The sequence below is a fragment of the Cetorhinus maximus genome, chromosome 11 (genome assembly GCF_964194155.1).
Source record: "Cetorhinus maximus chromosome 11, sCetMax3.hap1.1, whole genome shotgun sequence".
In the NCBI taxonomy this organism is placed as follows: domain Eukaryota; kingdom Metazoa; phylum Chordata; class Chondrichthyes; order Lamniformes; family Cetorhinidae; genus Cetorhinus; species Cetorhinus maximus.
In genome coordinates this window covers 60924487-60934999 of record NC_135889.1, presented here as the reverse complement: position 1 = coordinate 60934999, position 10513 = coordinate 60924487, and positions in this window count along the sequence as shown.

Below are 10513 nucleotides of genomic sequence, written 5' to 3'. Positions count from 1 at the left end.
ATGTATGCTAACAGGCAATTAAGAATAGAAGAGAAAGACTTGCTGTTATATAGCACTGCTCACAACCACTGGGCATGCTATAAAGTGCTTTACAGCCAATGAACATGGCAGCTAATTTCTGCACAGCAAGTTCTCATTGTAATATAAAAGGTTAATGTTAAGTATGTAAGTAGACAACCTACATCATCAGTGATATAAGATCACATGACAACAGAGTATGCTGAGAGATAGTTCTATGTGAAGCCTCATGCTAAGCCTTGTACTGTACATGGTTAGCAGAATGTGCAATAAAAGGACAATGTAATCTAAGATCCACAACGATGATAACAGATGGTGACAGTGGAAAAGACGACAAAAAATGCACAAATTAAAGAGCCCAGTGACTGGAAAAAGCAGCAAGAGAAACAACTGCAATCCCAAATTAATTCATCTTTCAGGGGTCCATATTTGCAATTCTTACTAGTCGATATAAATTGTTAATGAAGGAATCAATGCTCTCTCCCGGTCTTTGGGTACGTCTATTAAACTTTACCCTTTCTATGGTGGTGTTCCTTCTAAGGCTGAAATATGTATCAAAGGCTTGTATGTTGCCATCTCTTTGTTTTTGTGTCCTGTTTGACCATTGTGTTGTCTGCACTACTGACTAGTGCCTACTGACTAACACAGAAATTAAAGGACAGCCAATAGAAACATGTAACATTCAAGAAATTGAAGACAAAAATGACAATGAAGTGCCATTCTTGGGAGAAATTACAGGATCTAATGGCAACTATTGCAGTGCAGATATCATGTTCAAAGGACATAAAACAAGCTTTAAATTAAACACTGAAGCAGGAGTTCCAGTTCTTTCAGACACAGAACAGTGGTGAAAGCAAGAATCCCTCCAATCATCCACCATATCACTCCACAGCCCAGAAGACATTCAACTGAAGGTCAAGGGGCAGCTGACTACCAAACATCAGAACAAAGGAAGAGAAATCACAGAATCTTTGTACATGATCCAAAACCAACAGAATTCACTGTTAAGTCAAAAGCTTGCACAGATCCACAAATCATCGATAAAGTAGACAAATTGGGAAGCCAAGAAAAACCAAAAGAATTCAGGACAGAATTTCCAAAATTATTCAGAGATCTTGAGATGACTGAAACAAGTGCTCTGCAGACCAGAACCTAATAGAATCATGTGAAAACCGCAAGAGAACCAGACTGAAGATTTCCCATGAACTGCAGGCGAAGGAATCACAAATTCATCACCGGATAAGTTTACTAACAGCCTTGCCTCCAGCAGTCTCTATCAATCCTGACCAAGGACAACCTAATTCAAGGATGATAACAGACCCATAAACAGAAATGTGATAATGGCCAGATCATCTGTTTTTGTGATGTTGATTAAGGGATATATGTTGACCAGGATACTGGAGTTAACTCCCTGGCTCTTCAAAATAGTGCACTGCAATCTTTTACATCCACCTGAGAGGGCAGATAGGGCTTCAGTTTAACTCCTCATTCTAAGAACAGCACCTCCAACCGTGTAGCACTCCCTTACTATTGCACAGTGATGTCAGCCTTGATTTTTGTGCTCAAGTCTTGGTGTAAGACTCAAACCAACAACCTTGCGAATTAGAGGAAAGAGTGCTACTAACCCTGGATTCAACTATCAGCACATGGGTTTCCTGGACTCCTTGGAACTTATCAGGTTAAACAGGGTGAGGGGACTGTGGGGGTTGATGAGGCCGAGCAAACGAGAGGCTGGAGAGCCTTGATTACTGAGATATGATAGCTGCTTCTTTGCCTAAGTGAAAGACTTTTGCTTGGATAACTTGTTCTGAGAGTGTGCTTTCATTGCTTTAGAAGCGATTTCCAACACTTTGGAGGTCATTTCTGTTACTTAGGAGATTTTGTCTTTGACCTGCACTTCCCAACTGTCAGCTTTCTCAGCGGCATGGGATCTGTTTATGCAGCTATACCTCATACCACAGATGAGGAACAAGAGGAGCAGCACCAATAGCAGGGGGAGGACACCAACAGCAGGGGGAGTACACCAATAGCAGGGGGAGTACACCAACAGCAGGGGGAGTACACCAACAGCAGGGGGAGTACACCAACAGCAGGGGGAGTACACTAACGGCAGGGGGAGTACATCAACAGCAGGGGGAGGACACCGACGGCAGGGGGAGTACACCGACGGCAGGGGGAGTACACCGACGGCAGGGGGAGTACACCGACGGCAGGGGGAGTACACCGACGGCAGGGGGAGTACACCGACGGCAGGGGGAGTACACCGACGGCAGGAGGAGTACACCGACGGCAGGGGGAGTACACCAACGGCAGGGGGTGTACACCAACGGCAGGAGGAGTACACCAACGGCAGGGGGTGTACACCAACGGCAGGAGGAGTACACCAACGGCAGGGGGTGTACACCAACGGCAGGAGGAGTACACCAACGGCAAGGGGAGTACACCAACGGCAGGGGGAATACACCAACGGCAGGGGGAGTACACCAACGGAGGGGAGTACACCAATGGCAGGGGGAGTACACCAACGGCAGGGGAAGTACACCAACGGCAGGGGGAGTACACCAACGGCAGGGGGAGTACACCAACGGCAGGGGGAGTACACCAACGGCAGGGAGAGTACACCAGTGGCAGGGGGAGTACACCAATGGCCGGGGGGTGGGGGGGGGTGCACCAGCGGCAAGGGGAGTACACCAGCGGTAGAGGGAGAACACAAACAGCAGGGGGAGTACACCAACGGCAGGAGGAGTACACCAGCAGCAAGGGGAGTACACCAACAGCAGGGGGAGTACACCAACAGCTGGGGGAGTACACCAACGGTAGGGGGAGTACACCAGCAGCAGAGGGAGAACACCAACAGCAGGGGGAGAACACCAACAGCAGAGGAGTACACCAAAAGCAGGGGGAGTATACCAGCAACAACCTTTTCTTCAACCACCTGCTGCACCACAGAACAGAGGGATGAGCAGGAGGCAATCCCCCTAACACAGGTTATACAGAGGATGAGTTTTCAGGACATAGTGGAGCAACAGTGCTTCAGGAGGATCTGACTTTCGTGCAGGTCACTGCTGACATTAAAGCCCCCTGGAACAAAACCTCCTTCCAAGTGGACCTGATGCACACTCATTGCTAGTGGTGGTCAAGATCACCACAACTCTGGATTTATTTGCTTGCAGCCCCTTTCAGAGGTCAGCAGATGACATCTGTAGAATCTCACAGGCTGCTGTGTACGAGTGTATCTCCCAGGTGACAGATGCCATGTTTTTCAGAGCCGCCACATATGGCCACTTCACTATTGATAAAGTCAGTCAGAAAGAGGGGGGTTCTCAAATTTGGTTGGATTTCCACAGGTCCAGGGGGGTCATAGATTGTATCCATGTGACAATCAGGGTGCCCTCAGATAAGCCAGTAGTATTTGTCAAACAAAAGAGATTCCACTGCATTAATGGTCAGTTGGTACGCAACCACCAAAAGATTATCATCCATATTTGTGCAAGATGCCCAGGAAACTGCTATGATGCCTTCATTCTGTGCCAGTCAAGTCTCCCACAGATATTTGCACCTCCAAGTAGAGTCAGCACATGGCTCCTTGGAGACAAGGGTTACCCTCTAAAGATGTGTCTGATGACATCTGTGAGGAGCCCTACCACTGATGTCCAGGAAAACGTAGGCCACATGAGCGCAAGAGTGGTCACTGAGCAAGCGATCGGGATGCTGAAGATGCAATTCAGGTGCCTGGGCAGATCTGGGGAGCACCCTTCAGTATGCATTAGCAAGTCTTTCCAGAATGATAGTGATGTACTGCCCCTTGCCCCTTGCACAGCATAGCACAGCAGTGAGGACTGGAGCTGTAGGAAGAAGAAGATGATGACTGCTCTATTTCTGGAAGAGGATGAAGAAGAGGAGAAGCAACAGGAAAGAGGAGGGCCTGATATATCGTGGGAACCTGCAGCTGCTCACTTAGCTACCGGGGATGCCTGGAACAGTCTCATTCAAGTACACGTCAGCTAATCTGAGGCAGTGCCACTACCCACTGTTACCCCCCATCCCTCCTCCACCAGCCTCAGCACTCAGGACAAAGCAGTCCCACAGTCAACAATCCATCTCTCTCACTGACACCCATTGCTCAGTTTTCACTCTTGTATCATTTTCCTCAAGACTGAAGGTCACTTGGCAGGTGGTTGGGGAAGATTAGTAAACATTGAACATATCAGTGGCAGTTTAACACAGTGTTAAAAACCCAAGTGATTACCCTTGAAAAACAGCAAATACTTTCTCTTCCTTTTCCTATCACTCCTGTGCGATGCTGCCCCTATGGCTTCAGCAGAACGGGAGGCAGGCTGCCAGCCCCCCTGCTCAGATGCTCTGAACTGACTTCCTCTGAGTTTTGGAGCCCGTGAGATACCTGCCAAAGTCTGCACCAACTCCAACTGGGGCAGACTCAGCCCTCAGGACAGGGGGCAGCAATGCAGGGTTTGAGCAGAGTCCCCACTTCCATGTGCCCTTTTCTCCATCTTCCTTCTCATGGCCCACCCATACCTCCCTGCCAGCCAAAAGCTGGATAGCACCTTGTTGTACTTTTTGAGGCACTGAACAGCCAAGGTGAGGCTTTCCTCCAACTTGCCTAAGGTGGCAGGGCACTGGTAAGGGCCAGCATGCACTCAGTTGTCTGTCACTTTTGATGCTCCAAGCAGGTGGCCAATCTTTTCACGGACACAGGCATCAGCACAAAGGTTCAAAACATCATGGCACTCATGGCAGAGGTGGAGTTTTCTAATCTCTGCAATCGTGTGCAGTGTTTCTGGAAACACTGACAGAACACCATACGTTTTATGATGCTGCTCCAGAATGGTCCTCTTCATTAATGACCCCTGAGGCTCAAATCTGCATCCAGTTGAGCAGAGCCCGGAGGGTCCTGCACTCTCCAATGGGGACTCTTCACTGCTGTCCCTGTCCCTATCATCTGTTCCTGCTCATTTGTGATGTGTGCCTTACCATGTGACAACCCAACATCTTGCCTTGGGGGCCCAATCAAGGAGAGTGTATCTGAGCTGGTGGGAGAGTGTGAGAGGAGGATCCTAGGAAAGGGCAGTCAGCAGCACTTAGAGGACAGTGTGAGAGGAGGACCCTGGGACAGGCAGTCAGCAGCACCTAGAGGAGAGTGTGAGAGGAGGACCCTGAGACAGGCAGTCAGCAGCACCTAGAGGAGAGTGTGAGAGGAGGACCCTGGGACAGGCAGTCAGCAGCACCTAGAGGAGAGTGTGTGAGGAGGACCCTGGGACAGGCTGTCAGCAGCACCTAGAGGAGAGTGTGAGAGGAGGATCCTGGGACAGGCAGTCAGCAGCACCTAGAGAGTGTGAGAGGAGGACCCTGGGACAGGCAGTCAGCAGCACCTAGAGGAGAGTGTGAGAGGAGGATCCTGGGACAGGCTGTCAGCAGCACCTAGAGGAGAGTGTGAGAGGAGGATCCTGGGACAGGCAGTCAGCAGCACCTAGAGAGTGTGAGAGGAGGACCCTGGGACAGGCAGTCAGCAGCACCTAGAGGAGAGTGTGAGAGATGGACCCTGGGACAGGCAGTCAGCAGCACTTAGAGGAGAGTGTGTGAGGAGGATCCTGGGACAGGCAGTCAGCAGCACCTAGAGGAGAGTGTGAGAGGAGGACCCTGAGACAGGCAGTCAGCAGCACCTAAAGGAGAGTGTGAGAGGAGGACCCTGGGACAGGCAGTAAGCAGCACCTAGCAGAGAGCAGAAGAGCTATAAAAGCAGCGTGAGAAGTGGCGAGAGTTCGAGAGCAGAGGTGACTGAAGGAGTTCGGTGAGGAGGGAGGAGGTACTCCTTTCCTTTTCTACCTTTCCTCATAAAGAAGAGCGTTGGCCTTGGTAAGTAGGATCTGGTGAGTAAATTAGAAAGGTGTAATATTTTTAAACAAGTTGCTGTACTTGGATTTAACTGAGAAGCACCAGGAATAAGGGAAATGTAGGGCCAATATAGTAAAGTAACATAAATAACCCGAAGTATAATAAAGTTAACATAAGGGAAGTAGAGTTAAGACATGGCAGGGGGGCTCAGTCAAGTGGAATGCGTGTCCTGTAATATGTGTGAAGTCATGGATGCTACCGGTGTCCTAGCTGACCACATGTGCAGGAAGTGCTGCCAGCTACAGAAACTGGAGCTCCGGGTTTCAGAGCTTGAGCGGCGGCTGGAGTCACTGTGGCGCATCCGCGAGGCTGAGAGCTACGTGGATAGCATGTTCAGAGAGGTGGTCACACTGCAGCTTAAGGGCCTGGAAACAGAGGGACCAGGCAGTCCAAGAGAAGTAAGCAGATAGTGCAGAAGTCCCTTGGGGTCCCCCTCACAAATTGGTTTTCCATTTTGGAAGCTAGTGAGGACACTGGTTCTTCAGGGGAGTGCAGTCAGGGCCAAGTGTGTGGCACCACGAGCAGCTCCACTGAAAAAATGGGGAGGAAGAAGAAAGAAAGAGCAATAGTGATAGGGGGTTCATTGGTTAGGGGAATAGATAGGCATTTCTGTAGCCATAGACGTGACTCCAGGATGGTATGTTGCCTCCCTGGTGAACAGTCAATGATGTCACAGAGCAGCTGCAGGACATTCTTCTGGGGGAGGGTGAACAGCCAGAGGCCATGCTCCACATTGGTACCAATGACTTAGGTAGGAAAGGGGATGAGGTCCTGCAATCAGAATTTAGAGAGCTAAGTAGAAAATTAGCAAGCAGAACCTCAAATGTAGTAATCTTCGGAATTCTCCCAGCACCACATGGCAGTGAGTACAGAAATAGGAGGATAAGGCATATGAATGCGTGGCTGGAAAGATGGTGCAGGAGGGAGGGCTTTAGATTCCTGGGATAGGATATTGGGACTGGCTCTAGGGGAGATGGCACGTGTACAAGCCGGATGGGTTGCACCTGAACAGAGCTGGGACTGGGTTCCTTGCAGGGTGTTTTGCTAGTGCTGTTGGGAGGGCTTTAAACTAACTCAGCAGGGGTGTGGGAACCAAGAGAAAATATTAGAGAGGAATACCATGGCGCACAAAATACTGGAGGGACAAATAGCATCAGTATAGAGAATAGTAAGTTAATAGGTGAAGCCGGGGTGAGGGAGAAAGTAACAAAATCTAAGTCAGGGTTACTGTGCATGTCTGTGAATGCACAGAGTATAGTAAATAAGATTGGGGAGTTACAGGTGCAGATTGCCATGTGGAAATATGATGTTGTGGTGATAACAGAGACCTGGCTCAAGGAAGGGCAGAACTGGGTGTTAAGTATTCCTGGGTACAAGGTATTCAGAACAGATAGGAAAAGAGGAGGGGTGGCTGTATTGGTTAAGGACAGCATTGCAGTGCTGGAGAAAGAGGATGTCCCAGAGGGTTCAAGGACAGAATCAATTTGGCTAGAGCTAAGGAACAAAAAAGGTGCAATTACATTGTTCAGTGTAGTCTATAGACTGCCAACTAGTGAGAAGGATGTAGAAGAGCAAATCTGTAGGGAAATTACAGAGAGATGCAAGCATTACAGAGTAGTTATAATGGGGGACTTTAATTACCCAAATGTAGACTGGGACAGTGGTAGTGTAAAGGGCAGAAAGGAGCAAAAGCTCCTAGATTGTGTTCAGGAGAATTTTCTACAGCAGTATGTGTCCAATCCAACAAGAAAAGATGCACTGTTGGGCCTGGTTCTTGGAATGATGTGGGCCAAGTAGATCAAGTGGCAGTGGATGAACATTTAGGAGACAGTGATCATTGTATTGTATGTTTTAGGATGATGATAGAAAAGGACGGTAGGCAATTCAGAGTAAGAATAATTAACTGGACAAGAGCCGACTTTGATGGAGCAAGAACGGAGCTGGGCCAGATAGACTGGAACGAAAAATTGGCGGGAAAAACTGTAGCTGAACAATGGGCTACCTTCAAAAAAGAATTGATTCGGGCACAGTCAAAGTATATTCCATTGAAAAGGAAAGGTAGGGCAAACAAACCCAGAGCTCCCTGGATGAAAAAGGAGGTAGATATTAGGATAAAAGAGAAAAAGTGTACTTACGACAGGTGCTAGGTAGAAAATACAATTGAGGACTAAGAGGAATACAGAAGGTTCAGAGGGGAGGTGAAAAAGCATCTTAGAGAAGCAAAGAGAGATTATGAGTAAAGACTGGCAGCCATCATAAGTGGGAATCCCAAAGTCTTCTATAGGCATATAAATAGTAAAAGGGTAGCAAAAGGAGGAGTAGGGCCGATTAGGAACCTAAAGGGGAATTTACACATGGACGAAGGGGCCATGGCTGAGGTATTAAATGTATACTTTGCATCCGTCTTTACCAAGGAGATAGGTGCTACCCAGGCCATGGTGACAGACGAGGGAACTCTGTCACTAGTAGGGTTCCAAATTGATAAGGAGAAAGTGTTGAATAGACTGTGGGTACTTAAAGTTGATAATGCACCGGGACTGGATGAGATGCATCCAAGGATATTGAAGGAAGTGAGAGTAGAAATTGCAGGGGCACTGGCCATAATCCTTCAGTGTTTCCTAGACTCGGGGGTGGTGCCAAGAGGACTGGAGAATTGCAAATATTATACCCTTGTTCAAAAAAGGTTGTAAGGATAAGCCCAGCAATTACAGATCAATCAGTTTAACTTCAGTGGTGGGCAGGATTCTAGAAACAATTATTCAGGATAGAATTAGTAGTCACATGGAAAAATATGAGTTGATAAGGAAGAGCCAGCATGGATTTCTAAAGGGGAAATTGTGTCTAACTAACTACCAGAAAAGGTCAGTGAGGGTAATGCTGTTGATGTGGTATACAGGGACATTCAAAAGGCACTTGATACAGTGCCACACAACAGACTTGTGAGAAAAGTTATTGCTCATGGAATAAAAGAGACAGTAGCAATGTGGATACAAAATTGGCTGAAAAATAGGAAGCAGAGAGGTCAATGAATATTTTTCAGGTTGGAGGAAGGTTTATAGTAGAGCTCCCCAAGGGTTGTTATTGGGACTCTCGCTTTTCCTGATATATATTAATGATCTAGATGTTGGTGTGCAGGGGACAATTTCAAAGTTCATGGATGATACGAAGCTTGGGAGTGTTGTAAACTGTGAGGAGGATGGTGTGGAACTTCAAAAGGACATAGACAAGTTGGTGGAGTGGGCATATAGGTGACAGATGAAGTTCAATGTGGAGAAGTGTGAAGTTCTGCATTTTGGTAGGAAGAACATGGACAGACAATAGAAAATAAGGAGTGAAATTTTGAAGTGGGTGCAGGAGTGGAAAGATTTGGTTGTATATGTGCATAGATCACTGAAGGTGGCAGGACTGGTGGAGAGAGCAGTTAATAAAACATATAGTATCCTGGACTTTATTAATAGGCGCATAAAGTACAAGAGCAAGAAGGTTATGCTGAATATATATAAGACACTCATTAGACCTCAGCTGCAGTATTGTGTACAGTTCTGTGTGCCACATTATAGGAAGGATGTGAACACTTTGGAGATTATGAAGATAGGTTGGAGAAGTTGGGACTGTTCTCCTTGGTGAGAAGACTAAGAGGAGATTCAATAGAGATATTCAAAATCATGAGGGGGCTGGACAGAGTAAATAGGGAGTTGTTGTTCCCGCTTGTAAAAGGATCAAGAACGAGAGGGCACAGGTTTAAAGTGATTTGCAAAAGAAGCAAATGCGAGGTGAGAAAAAACCTTTTCACACAACGAGTGGTTCGGGTTTGGAATTCACTGCCTGGAAGTGTGGGGGGGATAGGTTCAATCGAGGCATTCAAGAGGGAATTAGATGATTATTTGAATAGAAACAATGTGCAGGGTTACGGGGAAAAGGCAGGGCAATGGCACGAGGTCATAATGCTCATTTGGAGAGCCTGCACAGACACAATGGGGCGAATGGTCCTCCTTCTGTGCCATTAAATTTCTGTGATTCTGTGGGGGTGCATGAGTCATATGATGGCTCTTCTTCAGAATGTATGACCTCCTCCAAGGATGTTTCATCCTCCTCTGGCACCAGCTCCTGAAGGAAGCTTGCAGGGCCTGTGCAAAATGAAGGAGATGAATTAGGGCTCCAGGATGAGACGCCTCTCAGGCATCATTGTGCAGGTCATCATATTCAGTAGCTGCTGACATCAAGCTGACATGACTGAGTGTTGTATGCCATGTGGCTGTGGGCTAGCTAATTTTGTCACCAGGTTGCTAGGAGACATCTTTCTCTCCATTTTTAATGGCCATATAAGGTGGGACTCTGCTTATCTCCAATGCATCTTCCTCCATAGCACTCAAGGTTGTGTTGACTGGTGGGCCATCCCAGTTTCCGGCCTCGCCCTGGTGTTCTGTGCTCTCTTCTCCTGCAAAGAAAGAAGAGAGCTATGAGTGTGAGAAGTGGAATGATTTGAGAGGCTGGAAGGACATTAGTGGAGGGTTACTGTGAGGGATAGGTGTGACGTGGAAATTAAGTCAGGAGTTTTGGGGTTGGCTTGTCAGATCAGGAT